We start from the raw sequence: 15,367 nt of genomic DNA on the forward strand, positions 1-15,367 counted from the left end.
ACCCAGGACTGATCTCCTTTAGGACGGACTGGTTGGATCTCCTTGCAGTCCAAGGGACTCTGAAGAGTCTTCTCCAACACCACAGTTCAAAAGCCTCCCTTCTTCGGTGCTCAGCCTTCCTTATGGGCCCACTCTCATGTCTGTGCATGACCACTGCAGACTTATGCTGTGTACCTTGTCATATGTCACAATGGTTTGCTAGCTTCATGCTTTCTTAGCATCACAATAAGTCCCCCTCTGCCATAGCATCTCAGATGCGAGAGGGGTGGGGACTTGTCTCCAAGGACTGCTGTCACAAAGTACCACGATCGGAGTGGGCTCAAGCAACAGAGACGTGTTGTCTTCCAGTCCAGGAGGCGCTGGCCAGAGAGCCTGGAACCAAGGAGTCCCAGGGCCACCCTGTCTCTGAGCCCGTCGAGGGATGCTGGCTCTCGCCTCTGCTGGCCTCTGGTGCTCCGGGCGGCTCGCAGCTTGGAGCTGCGTCCCTCCAGTCTGTGCCCTGGTCGTCACGTGCCACTTTCCCTGCATGCCTGTCTTCGCGTGGCCTTCTAAGGACACCAGCTTTGTTGGATTCGAGATCCACCCTTCTCCAGTTTGTCTCATCCCAGCTCATTACATCTGCAATGACCCTATTTCCAAATAAGGTCAGAAGCTGAGGTACTGAGGACTGGGGCCTCAGCATACCTTTTGGGGGACACCATTCAACCTGTAATAGATGGTGAGGAAGAGGGGCAGCAGGCAGTGGATGAAGCAGCTGGGGCCTTCTGGAACTCTAGGGCTGGCAGAGTCCCTGGCTATAGCTCCACCAAACTCTCTGGGTGGGAACTCATTCTCACCCCCTCCCCAGGGCTTCCTGCAGAAGACAGAGCCTCCAGATACCCATTAGTCTGAGCCCTGCTGCTTCATCTCCACCTTGGTGTTATGACACACTCATGGTATCTCTTGTCTAGTCCCAGAGGCCCCCTGTGGTTTCCACCTACAGCTATCCTACAGTCTCCCTGGGTGTGGGTGGAGCCCACACCAGGAGCAGGCACAGGAGACACTCTACCCCTCATCCCTGAGAGTTCACGGCCTAGGGAAAGATGGCAGACAAAGATTTGCCCACAAAGCACCAGGCCCGTGTATCCGCAGCCACAGGGCCACGAAGGCCAGCTCCCAGTGCTCACCCAGGTAAGCGAAGGGCAGATGCACCCGTGGTGAGAGCAGCAGGTAGTCTGCTCTGGGATTCGTCACTGTTTATGATTTTCTTTCCTCTAGGAGATTTGCGCTCTTAGTTATGTTTTGCTTAATCTCTGAAATGCATTTATTTTGCTGAGCACACAGCAAGGGGTTGGAGCAGGCCAAAGAGTTCTGGGCGGCAGAAAGAAGCCAGGCTGGGATTAAAAACAGACAAGTCATCACAAGATGGGTGAACCTCGGGCCTGTCCAGCAAGGTCAGCTGTGGGCTGGCCTGGTTGCTTCAACATTCTAATCAACCGAAAGCCAAAGAGGTCATGCTGTTTTCGAGGAGTCATGCTCCAGTGAAACACACCTGACATGAAAATGCTACCCAGTGAGGCTTATCCATGCTGATCCAGTTGCCGCCTAAGATTCAGCGTTGATTCCCCAGGTACGTCGCTTCGAGTGTGAGCGGTCCGTGGATGTAGTGCTGAGGTTCTGAGTGATGAGAGCCCTGGCTCCATCTCCCTGGCTCTGTGCTATAATGTGGAAGCTGCTTCCTGCTGACACAAGCCAAGGGTAGAAAACAGTCTGGCTGTGTGAGCCTGGGTTGTTTTGGATTCCGGATTACGAAGCAGTGTCACAGTGACGTCTGAGTGCGTTTGTGTTTGAGGGCGTGGCACAAGCACACTGATTGACTGGTTGTGCTCAGAGCGTGTTTGGTCTCGCTGGACAAGGAAAGGCAGGATGTGAGCTGACTCAGCTCCCTCCCACCCACAGGAGAAGGGAAGCCCCCTGCCCCTCTGCTGGTGCCATCAAGACCCTTCAGTAACTCCTTGACTATCCTGTGGCCCACCCTGCTGCAGACTCTTGGGTTTTCACTGAAAGAATCAAACTTCCTTCCCTCCTGTCTGTTAGTTGCCCAGAACCTAAACCTTGACTTTCTCGTGGCTAACAGAGGTTCTCCTTCTCCTACGCTTGTGCTCCACAGCTCCCCATCGGAAGGTACCACAGTGACCTCCGGGCAGGGCTGCTGTTAGCTCCAGCCCCCAGGGAAGCCCCACACAACAGCAGACTACAGATGTGTACACAGCTCTACTGCCCCCAAAAGAGCTAAACGGGTCTGCCCTACAACAAACCTTTCTCTGCAGCCATCACCGTGCTGGTCCTGAGGTGAGTGCTTGCAGTGGTGGCTGAAAGCTATCATCTGCTTTGTGAATGTCACTTGACTTTAGGGCTTTTATTTATACAATTTGGTGATCACCAAGGCACTGAAAACTGGAAACATCTCCAGAATTAATGTGTGGTTCAGGAGTTCCCTGGCACTTCCAATGCAGGAGGCGCACGTTCAATCCCTGGTCAGGGAACTAAGACCCCACGAGCTGCACGGCATGGCCAAAAGGTAAAAAGGAAAAAAGAATTAATATGTGATCATTATGGACTGCGTTTATTTTTGGTTATTGTAACCCAGGGACTAACATAGTACCCAGCTCAGGGGAGGCTTTAAATAGGTGTTTTTAGGTGAATGAACAAATGAGTAAAACAGCTAATGATATGTCAAAGTGGGGGTCAGGGCATGGGAAACAGGAAGGACTCAAGTGAACCAGAGCAATCAAGGAAGGCTCCTTGGAGGAGTGAGACCTGTACCTGGCAGCCTAGACTGAGTTGGGATTTAATCAAGTCACGAGAGGGAGAAACCATAGCCACTTCTGTCAAAGATCTTCCGGGTAGAAAAAGCCTGCCACTAGGGATGTTGGGGGCTCAGTCAGTCAACCATCGTTGTGGAGGCTCAGGTGAGTATTTCCCCGTGGGATGAAGCTATTTCCTGACACAGATGGTTTAGGAGTTTGAGATCCTGCGGTGCGGGCACAGAAGTCACGATAGAGATGCAGGTGATGAACGCACACTCACGTCTGCCCAAGCAGAGGGGCCCTGAGCGGGGGGTGTGTTTCACACTCTGAAGGGGCGGGGTGAGGGAAAGTCAGCCTCTCCCTCCCACTCTGCACCCTGGCCTGCTACCCACTGGCACAACAAGCCTTCCGCTCGAGCCTCTTGGATGCCCCCTGACGAAGCCTACCAACAGGTCCGCCTACTCCCAGTGCCTCATCCTGGCGCCTGCACAGACTCGCCCAGCGCACGTGTCCTCACTGAGCACCACCACGTGCCCAGAAAGCTCCCCGTGGCAGAGGAGAGCAGGACAGGCCCAGTCCCTGCGAGCGTGCAAGGAAGCAGGATGGACAACAAGCAAGCGACGAAATCAACACGTCAGATCATCGCTGGTAGGAAAGGCGCAGTAAGGACCACCAACCGAGGTGATGGGGAAGAACAGTGACAAGGGGGAGGGTGGCGACTTCAGGACCAGTGGCCGGTCACAGGAGGCAGCTCTGAAGAGGCGGCATTTGAGCTGAAAGCTGTAGGCAAAGTAAACCCCTGCCAAATGTCAATGGAGAAAGAACAGGATATAAGGCTTTGAAATGTGTCTATTAGAAACAGAGATTAGTTACTTAGTGTCAGTCAACCAGTCCTGTCTGACTCTTTGTGACCCCGTGGATTGTAGCCTGCCAGGCTTCTCTCTCCATTGAATTCTCCAGACAAGAATACTGGAGTGGGATGCCATTTCCTTTTCCAGGGGATCTTCCCAACCCAGGGATTGAATCCAGGTCACCTGCGCTGCGGCAAATTCTTACCTGAGCCACCAGGGAAGCCCATTAGAAATGGAAATTAGCTGTTATTAACAAGAACTAATCAAAGTGGCTTAAGTAAATGAAAGGTTTATTTTTTTCTCATAAAATAAGCACAATGGTGTGCATCCCTGGGCTAGTACAGTGGTTCATCAGGGGGCTATCCTTTCTAGTGCTTGACTTCTTAGCTTTATGGTCAGATTATGGCTCAACATGGCTGCTGCAGCCCCAGTCATTGCACCTGTACTCCACGTAGGAAGTGTCTGGATGGAAATGGGGTAATGGGGACACTACTCAGATATCTATCTCACCTTGAAGGAACTTTTCTAGAAATTCCACGCAGCGAGTTCTCATTTGCAGAGCTCTGACCAGAGCTTAGCCTCATGTTCATAACAAAATGAAAAGGAGGCAGGGTCTTTAGCTGGAGACTCTGTCTCTGAGGCAGCTAACTAGTCATCCCTTCCCCTGAGGCCAAAAGGTACGTCCACTCCAGACCCCAGGAGCATGAGCTTCTGTTGACACCAATGGGGTAGAATTTTAAACAGGGGCCATTTCCCTCCAGGTGGCATTGATAGTCTAAATCAGAACTCAGAGGCTGGCTGTCCCCTACCCTGCCCTCCCAACAGAGCCCACCCTCAACTGTTGGCGTGAGTCCAGCCTCACCCTGACTTTACCCCTTTGTTTGAAAGTCATTTGGTAATATTATGTTCTTTTTCTCAAAAAATAAGAAATGAGGTGTTTGGGGTTTTTTTTCAAGTACTTATAGTAGATTTAACAGTGACCACCCAAATACTGGGCTTCCCAGGTGGTGCAGTGCTGAAGAATCTGCCGCTGATGCGGGAGCCACAGGAGGCATGGCTTAGTGAGCTCAACCCCTGGGCTGGGAAGATCCTCTGGAGGAGGAAATGGCAACTGGCTCCAGTATTCTTGCCTGGGGAATTCCAGGGACAGAGGATCCTGGCGGGCTACAGTCTCTGCGATCACAAAAGAGTCAGACAGGACTTAGCAACTAAACAGCAACCGCAAACCCTCTATAATAAAAATGATACAACTAAAATATTTTTAACTGATGTGACAAAGGACTAGAAAACTAAAATATAAGAAGACTTTGTTCAAACTTATTAGAAAAATGGTCAGAACTTAACATATAAGTGGAGAAATATATAAATGGTTCTTGCAAGGGGAGACTCAATGTGTGCGCACACGACATTCACATGCCATCCTAATAAAAACCGCCGCCTGTTATTGCATCAGGCTCTGCGTTAGACCTTTCAGAAACACTGTCTCAAACGCCTACACAGATCCAGCAAGGTAGCTGTTATCCCCATTTTAGAGATGAGTAAAGTGAGTCCTTGGAAGAAAAGTTATGACCAACCTAGGTAGCATATTGAAAAGCAGAGACATTACTTTGTCAATTAAGTTCCATCTAGTCAAGGCTAAGGTTTTTCCTGTGGTCATGTATGGATGTGAGAGTTGGACTGTGAAGAAGGCTGAGTGCCAAAGAATTGATGCGTTTGAACTGTGGTGTTGGAGAAGATTCTTGAGACTCGCTTGGACTACAAGGAGATCCAACTAATCCATTCTAAAGGAGATCAGCCCTGGAATTTCTTTGGAAGGAATGATGCTGAAGCTGAAACTCCAGTACTTTGGCCACCTCATGTGAAGAGTTGACTCATTGGAAAAGACTCTGATGCTGGGAGGGATTGGGGGCAGGAGGAGACGGGGTTGACAGAGGATGAGATGGCTGGATGGCATCACTGACTCGATGGACGTGAGTCTGAGTGAACTCTGGGAGTTGGTGATGGACAGGGAGGCCTGGCGAGCTGTGATTCATGGGGTCGCAGAGAGTTGGACACGACTGAGCGACTGAACTGGACTGAACTGAAGGTGAGACCAAAGGAGTGTGGACACTGCTCAGGGAGATGGATTTGAAACTAAGTCTGAGAAAATAATTACCATTTCAGGTAATCATTTATTTACTTATTAAATTAGTATTCATTTCACTTCTTCTCTGTCGGACTAGTCACTGTGCCAGGACCAGACACTTAGAGATGGACAAGATGCCTATTTTCCTTAGGGATCTGGAGACTAGGTGAACAGGTAGACAAGTGAGCCATCAGTCAAAGACTGTGATAAGTGCTATGATCAGCACACACAGAGGAGAACCGTGGGGATGCCTGTTGGAGACGCCCATTCACATTCGGGCTGGCTTTCAATGCTAATATCGAACAATAGCACCAGGATGCAGTGCCAGCTTTGGGAGGCAACTGTGCCATTCATAGCAGGAGCCAAACATATTCAGTGCTCTCTGACCTCGTAATTCAGCCCTAGGAATTTATCTTATAAAGTCATTCAAAAGAAGAAAAAAGAGCTATGATACTATAGGCTTCTTATAACATGTTAAAAATAACAACAATAGGAAGCCGAGAGGCATTTTAAGACATCTGGAGACAAAAGCTTAGGCGTGCATGAGCGATGGATAAACAAGAGCAGAGGTGAATGTCCAGCAGGGCTGATGAAACTGCTCTGTGACTGATCTGCTCTTATCCTGGTCTTCAGCCTCCCCCATTGCCTTTGCCCGTGAGTGACAGATGCAGCCTCTCCTGGTCCCAGCATGTGTTTCTGCGACCAGCTTCGCTGCGACCCAGTCTGCACACACAGCCAAGATGGTCACCACAAAAGGAACACATGTTCATAGAAGATGATAGATAAACACAGTGAAATATCATTCAGCTATTGAAAAAAACAACAGGAAGGCCGTGTCAAAATACGAAAAAATATTTCACAGCAGGAACAACTGAGATGACCAGGAGGGGAAAGATTTAATGGGATGTGGCAGGTCAACACAATGGAACAATATAGTAGCTATTGAAAAAGTAATTATGAAAACCATGTAGGGGACATGGAAAGAATGTTGGATATTGTGATAAGTAAAAATAACCGAATATGGTTTGTGAACAGCCTATATAAAGGTTTTGTTTCTCATTTCTATAACTTTTATCATTATAAAAATGGAATGTATAAAAGTAGAGAGTCATGCAAAATCTTTTTGAGTTACAGAAAGTGATTAAAATTCTTATTTTTCATTAGCATTATCTTAGGTTTTTTTTTTTAGTAAGATGAACGAAGATTTTGAAAAATAAGTTTTAAAATTAAGAAAACTCTTTCATACCAACAGAGAAAGAAATCTTTCTTTAATGTCTTCAAATATGTCTTGAGAGAGAATTCCCTGGAGGTTCATTGATTAGGACTCAGCTGCCAGGAGCCGAGTTTTGATGCTGGTTGGGGAACTCAGATCTCATAAGCTGCATGGCTGAAAAAAAAACAGAAGAAAAGGGAAAAAATTTTAAATAAAGTTAAAATATTTATCTTAGTGTCTAGGTTCTGGCTTATAAAGGGTCAAGCGAGTCTGAATGCTGCTCCCAAGCGGCTCACACTGTCTCTTCCCATCCTTTTGGTAGATACCCCACAGAGACGACTGCCCGCAGCCCCTCCACTCCTGTGCGCTCCCTCCCGCAAGACACTGAGACCACGTCACCTCCGCTTGCATCAGGCTGGCCCTGTGACTTGCTGTTACAAAGGAAGGGGTGGTAATGATACCATGGCTTCTAGGCTGGGACCTTAAGTGCCCTCCTGTGTCCGTCTTTGTCCTCAAGGAAGGCGCTGCCACCGTGCTAGGGAGAGGCCATGAGGGGAGGGAGGTGCAGGAGGAGACAGGGGTCAGCCCAGCCAGCCCTGGCCGTTCCAGCCGTCCCCGCTGAGAGCGAGTGGCGCTATCATGCAGCCTCCAGCTCCAGTGGAGCCACTCAGTTAAGACTCAGTGACACAGAAGCAAACCAGCTGGCTACACTGCACACTGCTCGCACTGCAAGCCTGTAGACAAATACATGCGTGCACTTTGGGGTGTTTTGTTACACAGTGATAGCTAGCTGAGACAACTCTGCCCTTGAATAGGCTGAAGGACTCCAAGGCCAGGGCTGAGTCTCTCCTGGCCTTGCAGCCACGTCCCCAGAAACCAGCCCGATGCTTCATAATCCAGTCCAAAGGGTGGATTCCGGTGAGAGACAGGAGAGAACCAGAACAGGGATGTTCATAGCTGTATTTGACTGAGCACTATAGAGGTCCTTTCTATGTGCTGCCTCAGTTACTCTGCATCGTGTTGCCAGTGGAGAAAAGGCGGCCCAGGGAGTAGAAGTATAATAACTCGCCCAAGGTCACCCGCAGGAACAGAGCAGCAGCCCAGAGCACGTGTGCTCAGTTACCTGTTATACCGCCTCCCCGAATAACAGAGATGAAGCCTAGGAGGGAGGCGAAATGCTGACTCCTGACGAGCCCCTTCCCGAGTAGGCCCAGAGAGAAGCAGGGCAGGATAACGGCCAGGTAAGGGCCCCGGGTTTGGGGAGCCCCGGGCTGGTCCCTCAATTCTTGATTCCAAGGCAGTTCTGCACACACGGCCCCCAGAGCCGGTCAGCTCCCCCATTCGCAGGCAACCTCCAGACACCCACAAACAGATTTCTAGAATTCAAAGGTTCTCACAGGCTTACTCGCGTATATAGACTGTAGGGTGAGGTAGACCAGCTCCACACTGGTTCCTGCTCTGTGTCAACACTATGCCGGGGAGATGGTGAACCTTGAGCCCCGGGGTTAGCAAAGTGCAGCCCATGAGCCAAATCCAGCCCACCATGTTTTTGTATGATTTGGAAGGTAAGGAGGTTTTCCAATGAATGAATGTTTTTTCAGTGTTCTTCCATCTCTAATGGTTAAAAACATCAAAAGATTAATTATATGTTGTGACACATGAAGATCATGCAAAAGTTACATTTTAATGCCCATTAATAAAGCTGTGTTGGAATACAGCCACAGTCATTCATTGACCCATCTGTAGAGCTGACTTAGTGTTACAGCACCAGAGCGGCAGAGATTTGTGAGCCGCAAACCAAAAACTATTTGCAGGGTGACTTTCATAGACAATGTTTGCCACCCCCTGGCCTAGGTAATACTTCATATATTGACATGACCTAAGCCTGCTTTCTATACAATCACAAATAACTTAAAATATTATGGTATTGACAAGGTCTATGAGTTGATCGATACAAAACATCAGAATGTTAGAGGGACACTTTTCCTAGTACGAGGTTGAGGATCTAAAGACAAGGTTATAGGCTGAGCTGGGACATTGTTACATGACCTTGACCAGATCTCTTAATTTCCCTTAGGTTTAGCATTTCCATCTCCAAATGGTCAGCTTCAGGGCCAGGATTTAGCTTTCTGCTTAGGGGAAGGCAAACCGATTGTTAAAAACAGAAATACTGGGAACTCCCTGGTGGTCCAGTAGTTAGGTACTTTTCCTGCCGAGGGTGCAGGTTCAGTCCATCCTTGGCAAGAGAGCTAAGATCCCAAAAGCCACCCAGCACAGCCAAAAAACAAAACAAACAAAAAACCCAGCAGAAATACTTCTGTACCAGTTGGTGAATAAACTGATCCCCCAGGGGTTCCCCCCTCCCGTGAAGCCCTGGCTGTTCTCCCATTTTCCCGACCATCTCCCCTAGATTCAGCAACTAAAGGGTTAACATCTGGTGCTTCAGAGCCCTGTTACAGTTGACCAGAGTCTGTGCCTATTGGTTGCTAAATGTATCCACTATCACCCCTGTCAAGTGCCCCATGCAGTAGTCTGTCCGTAGGATGCCTTCATTTTATTCTCAAGCATATTTTCCATCCTTGGGCTTAAAATCTGTCTTTTAAAATAGCCATAGATTTCTGACCGTTAGTTAGACCTCAATCACTAGGTGAACAATGAAAATGAAAAAAAAAAAAAAAAAAGAAAGAAACTTCCCAAAGTGAGTTACAGGAAAGAAGGCAAGAGTGTGAATATTCACGGGCTCTGGTTCAATGGATTTTGTGCCACACGGGGCATAGAGGAGTAGCCTGTTGTCTGCTGAACAGGGCTGATTCTGACAAAGGCCGTGCCCTAGAACTCTCTCATCCTGTTTCTCCAGATATTTCCAGATTAATCTTCTCGAATGTGCTTGCCTCCACCCCGAGGATTCCAGGAAGAACAGGGGTGAAAGAGAGAAAAGTGGCCTTCATAGATGCTGGAGGCTGGCCAGCCGCCAGGGCCCCACTTGAGCACCCATCTCAGCATCTCAGCTGCCAGCGTGAACTGGAGTCAACCCACAGCCTGCCTTCTGCAGTGTGAATCTGCTCAGGGAAGTTCACTGACCTCTCCCTACAGTTGACTCTCTCGGGCCTCCATGCCCATTTCTCTGCATGCACAGAATCTCTTTGCCTCTGACAGACATCCTGGAAACTCAGTGTTTTCAGAAACTGCGGTGAACCTCTCCGATTGCTCTTTTATAAATTTCCTGGGTAGAAGGGGCCCGGAGAAGCCAGGAGGCCAAGGCTTAGACCCAGGTTCTGACACTTTAGCTGGCGCTTAAATCACTCATCTTTAGAACAGGATGTCTGCTTGAAGCATTACATGACACCAAGCAGGTAGAAGACCCTGCAAACACAGAGCCTTGTGTTGTTTTCTTTCACATCCTCTCTCCTTAACTGTTCCTTTGGCTCTTTGGGAAGCGAGTGAGAGGTGACTAGGTTCTTTACTGGAAGAGGAGAGAGGTAAGGAAGAGGCTACCCACCCCATTCCATTCTAAACGGTGGGAACTCTGAACCCTGATCAAGGTCTGAGGGAGGACCATGTTGGAGCTAATAGCTCAGGAGAACCACCATTAATCTTGTTTAATTTATTTTTATTTTTTAATTAGGAAAAAGAGAAGTTTAACTTAAATAGTAGTCAAGGGAATACAGATTAAAACTATAATAAGACACAATCTTTTCTCTTCTTCCTCCAAAGTTCTTTTCTTTATGTAAATCTGAATTTTTAATCTGTATCATTGTCTTTCTCTCTACAGAATTTCTTCAAACATTTCCTGTAAGACGGGTCTACAGGCAACAAATTCTCTCAACTTTTGTCTTTATATTTCTCCTTTACTTTTGAAGGATAATTCCAGAGTATAGAATTCTAGGTGGGTGATTTATTTCTCACAACATTTAAAATGTCTCACTCAACCCTCTTCTTGCTTGCACGGCTCCTGAGAAGTCAGATATAATTATTATCCTTGTTCTTCTCTAAGCCAGGTGGTTTTTTCCTCTGGCTACTTTCATCACCTTTGATTTTCTGTAGTTTGAAAATAATATTCTTAGGTGTAGTTTTTTGGTCATTTGTCCTGCTCGATGTTCTCTGAGCTTCTGGGATCTGTGGTTTGCTGTCTGACTTTAATTTCTGGAAATTCTCATAATCACGGTTTCACATGTTTCTTCTACTCCTCTCTCTCTCCCTTCTCCTCTGGCATTTCCATCATCTATTACATTTTTCGTAGTTGTCTCACAGTTCTTGAAGGCTGTATGGTGTTTTTCCACTCTTTGCTCTCTTTGCTTTTCACTTTGGGAGGTCTCTATTGAGGTAATCAAGCTCGGGGACTCCTTCCTCTGCTGTGTCCAGCCTACGAAGCTGATCACAGGTCTTCTTCATTTCTGTTACAGCATTCTTGATCTCTAGCATTTCTTTTTGGTTTTTCCTTGGTGGCTCAGATGGTAAAGAATCCACCTGCAATGCAGGAGGCCTGGGTTCGATCCCTGGGTCAGGAAGATCCCCGGGAGAAGGGACTGGCAACCCGCTCTAGTATCCTTGCCCTGAGAACTCCATGGACAGAGAAGCCTGCAGAGCTACAGTCCATGGGGTCTCAGAGTCGGACAGGACTGAGTGGTAACACGTCTTAGGACTTTCACCTGTTTCTATTGCCCATCTGTTCGTGCATGCTGTCTACCTTACTCACTACAGCCCTTAGCATATTAATCAGTTATTTTAATTCCCAGTTTGGTAGTTCCAACATCACCGTCTTGTCTGAGGCTTGTTCTGTGGCTTGCTCTGTCTCTTCCATCTGAGCTTTCTCAGTGTGTGTTGTAATTTTCCCCTGATAGCTGGGCATGATGTACTGGGTGAAAGGAACCACTGTAAACAGGCCCCTAGTGATGTGGTGACAAGGCGCGGGGGAGGAGAAGTGTCTGTGGTCCCATAGGTGAGTCTCAGTCATTTTGTGAGCTTATGCCTCAAGGCCGCACTTCTCAGTGTTATCCCATTAGGTGGGACAGGATGTGTAGAGGAGGCTGGATGTGGGTGTTTCCCTTCCTCCAAGTTGGTTAGGCTCTGATAAAACCCCAGGAGGCTAGGCTCTGGTTAAACAGTTTCTTTTGAGGGCAGGCCCTGCTAAGAAGAGCAGAGTGTTTTGGCATATTTCAAAATGGTTCTTTTCCCCTTCCCTCTGCTGGAAACACAAGGGGGTTGCATTTTTTTCCCTCTGATAATCACTGTCAGAACCTGATAGAGCTCCAGGAGATAAATCTCACAAAAGTATGTCCCTCCACTCCCGTGAATTTTTAGACTCCACATGGAGTCTCCAGCAGTTCACCAGTTGCAGCTGGGGCTTCCCTCCACCAGCACTGGTCTCTACTCTTGCAAGGTGTGATTCTTGGTGTTTGCCTGCCAGCCTCACCAGTCTAGAGGGCATCAGTTTCTTCTGTGACTTCACTTCTCTTGTGGATCTGAGAATAGTGATTGATTTTTCAGTTCAGCTTTTTATCTGTTGTTAGGACAGAATGGCAATTTCTAAGCTTCCTACATGCCGGAATGGAAACTGGAAGTTGGATCTTGCTTACATTTTGAAGTAATTTTTCTTTATTGAGAAAAGTGGGTGTAATTCATCACGCCTTTTGTTTAACCCTGAGTGGACTGCCTATTCGAACTGTAAAAAAAACGTAAAAATGGAAACTGAGGCAGGGAGAAGTTAAATGACTTGGGGTCCAACACCCAAAACATGAGGCTCAGGCTGTGGTTTTAAACAGCATCTTCTCCTCTTTCTGGTACATAAGTTCGTTGAACCTAGACCAAATACAGGAGAGGAGTCTGAATAAAGTTTCCCAGGGGGTGGTTCAACAAATGCCATTCCTGCCAGATGCCGAGTTGAAAACAAAAAGTGCTCTATGGTCCTATGGTGTGACCATCACCCAAATAAAATGTGGAAAAATTCCATTACCCCAGTGAGCTCCCTCCTGCCCTTTTCCAATTAACCCCCCACTCTCAGAGACAATCACCGCTCTGATTTCTATCACACTAGATTAATTTTGCCTGCTCTTGAACTTCATATAAATAGGCTCATACAGGAAGCCCTCACTGCCATCCGGCCTTGTTCACACGTCTGTGACACCCCTCAAGTTGTGCACGTCAGTAGCTGGTTCCTTTTTATTTCTAAGTAGTGTTTCATTGTAGAACTGTACCCAACTTGTTTATTCATTCTCTTGTTGATAGAGACCTTGACTCTTGTGAATAAAGCTACTGTGAACATTTTTGGATGCGTCTTCCTCGAGACTTCCTTAAAAAAATTTTTTTTAAATTTTATTTATTTTTCCTGGTAAATACCTAGAATGATAGGATAAGGTACATGTCACATTTTGTAAGAAACTATCAGATAGTTTTCCAGAGCAGTTTTACAACTACTTTGAAACAGGGTTTGGCGGTTTCTTAGAAACCCCTTGATCGAAGTTTTGAGTTTGCATCTTTGAGAAGCAAGCAGGAGAGGGTCAGCCGTTTTCCCGCCAGCAGAGCGCATTCTATTGCTCTGTGATCTCGCCAGCATAAGTCTCCTAAGTCTAGCTGTTCTAGAAGGTGTGAGGAGGGACAAGCGTTGCTTTCTTCCCTCTGCCAGCCTGCAGTACTCAGCTTTGCAGTGTTCTCTGTGGCACTCTTCCCACTTCTCAGTGGAGCACCCGGGGGCTTCCCGCCCTTGGTTACTTTCAGGGTCTCCGCCTCTAATCTCGGCCCCTTGGAGCCATCAGAAGCCTTGCTCTGATACGTCACTCATTTGTGCAAAGAACATAACTTCCCACAGCCCTAGGAGTAGCCTGAAATCCTTTACAAATAAATCAGGACTTGGAAGACCCCAGCAGTTGGGCCTCACCTGCCTTTCCAACCGTGTTTTCCTGTCCCCTCCACACGCTCTTCCTCCTCTGCTGCCTGAACGGCTCTCGGGGGCTTAGGGTGGGAGGAGATTATCAGCCTGAAGTCACTGCGTTTATGGGTATAGTCGCTGCCAAGCCTTTCCCCCTGCCCTCTCTCCTCCTGGCTGGGTGTGAACTGCTGTCAGTCGGCCTCACAACGATCAGGAGTTGAACTCAGGGGCGCTGGGAGCAGCTGGGTGCTTTTGGAGGCGGGGAGTTTGCGGCATAACAATTAGTGTCCCTCAACCCTTTGCCCTCCCGTCTCCTGCTCCTCCCACTCATCTGCCGCGTCCATCCTGAGGTAGGAATTAGGAAGTGACACTCCCTGGCTGTGTGTGTGAGTGTTATTTTCAGCTTTTCCAGGCGCCCGCCCTGGCCCCTTCCAGCAGTTCCCTGCCCCCGGGTTCTGTCTGGAAGCTTGGACGTTCCAGACAACGGAGGCCCTGGGTGAAGAGCAAGCCATTTGGATGCTGGCAAGCAGAGGGGCAGTGGCGAGGCTGATGTCCCCCGGCCAGCCCTCGGGACCACGGGAATCTGCCTTCTGAAAGCGCCCCCGAGGCCTCTCGAAAGGGGCCTGGCTGTCCCTGCTGTTACTGGATTCAAGCCAGACTCAAGCGCTGCTTCTCCCCACCCACAGCCGCCAGGCGCCCCGACTCCACAGCAGGACTGGCGGGAGAGCCAGCTCCATCACGGCTCCCGCCAGCAGCCGTTACGGCGCTATTTGTGAAAACGGCTCTAGACGTGGTCCCCGATGTGTACAGAGCATCTGCTGTGGTCAGCCTCCGAGGAGTCTGCTATTCCGGCTGCATGACGGTGGGAACGGGGCCACAGAGAAGTTAAGCGATTCGGGCACCAAGACCCAAGGCTCCAGGTGGCTTAGAAACAGCGTCTTCTTATTTCTACTGGGTGGGCTCGAGGAACGTAGACAACTCACATAAGGAGTGTATTCCAGAGTGTGTGTGTGCCCGTTCACACTAGTCTTCCTAGATGCCCAGTGGAGCAAAAGTGTCCTAAGGTGAAATTTGGAAATCCCTGCACACAAATCTAATTTATATTAAAGGCTCTGAGAAATTCTGAAGTCAAGAAAATGGTGTAATGCAGGTACGCTAGTTTACTGGGATGGCAGTAACAAAGCACCACAAATTGGTGGCTGAAACAGCAGAAATCCACTGTTTCCCAGCCCGGGGGGCCAGAATTGAGTCAGCAAGCCTGCCTCCTTCTGAAGGGCCACGAGGGAGGCTCTGTTCCCAGCTGCTCTCGAGCTTCTGGCAGTTTATTGGTGAGGTTTGGTGTTCCTTGGCCTGCAGACGCATCACACGAGTCTCTGCCTTCATCTTCACGTGATGTTCTGTGTGTGTGTGTCCAAATTTCCTTCTATAAGGGCACTAGTTACATCAGGTTAGGGGCCCACCTTACTCCAGCATGACCTCACCTTAACTACCTCTGGATCAACCCTATTTTCCTATAGGAGTTCA

At 48.4% G+C, this 15,367-nt stretch overlaps 1 long non-coding RNA gene across 2 annotated transcripts; it reads left to right on the plus strand.

The window, feature by feature from the left end:
• The first annotated feature begins 1,311 nt into the window (after nucleotides 1-1,311).
• Nucleotides 1,312-13,242, plus strand: LOC132657979 (uncharacterized). Of its 2 annotated transcripts, XR_009596827.1 has the most exons (4): nucleotides 1,312-1,609; nucleotides 2,150-2,331; nucleotides 7,301-7,429; nucleotides 9,836-13,242. It is a non-coding gene; the product is annotated as an uncharacterized LOC132657979 (long non-coding RNA). The 2 variants fall into 2 exon arrangements; XR_009596826.1 differs by lacking the exon at nucleotides 1,312-1,609 and having other exon boundaries at nucleotides 1,876-2,331.
• Nucleotides 13,243-15,367: the final 2,125 nt, after the last annotated feature.

The sequence above is a fragment of the Ovis aries genome, chromosome 17, assembly GCF_016772045.2.
Source record: "Ovis aries strain OAR_USU_Benz2616 breed Rambouillet chromosome 17, ARS-UI_Ramb_v3.0, whole genome shotgun sequence".
Taxonomy (NCBI): domain Eukaryota; kingdom Metazoa; phylum Chordata; class Mammalia; order Artiodactyla; family Bovidae; genus Ovis; species Ovis aries.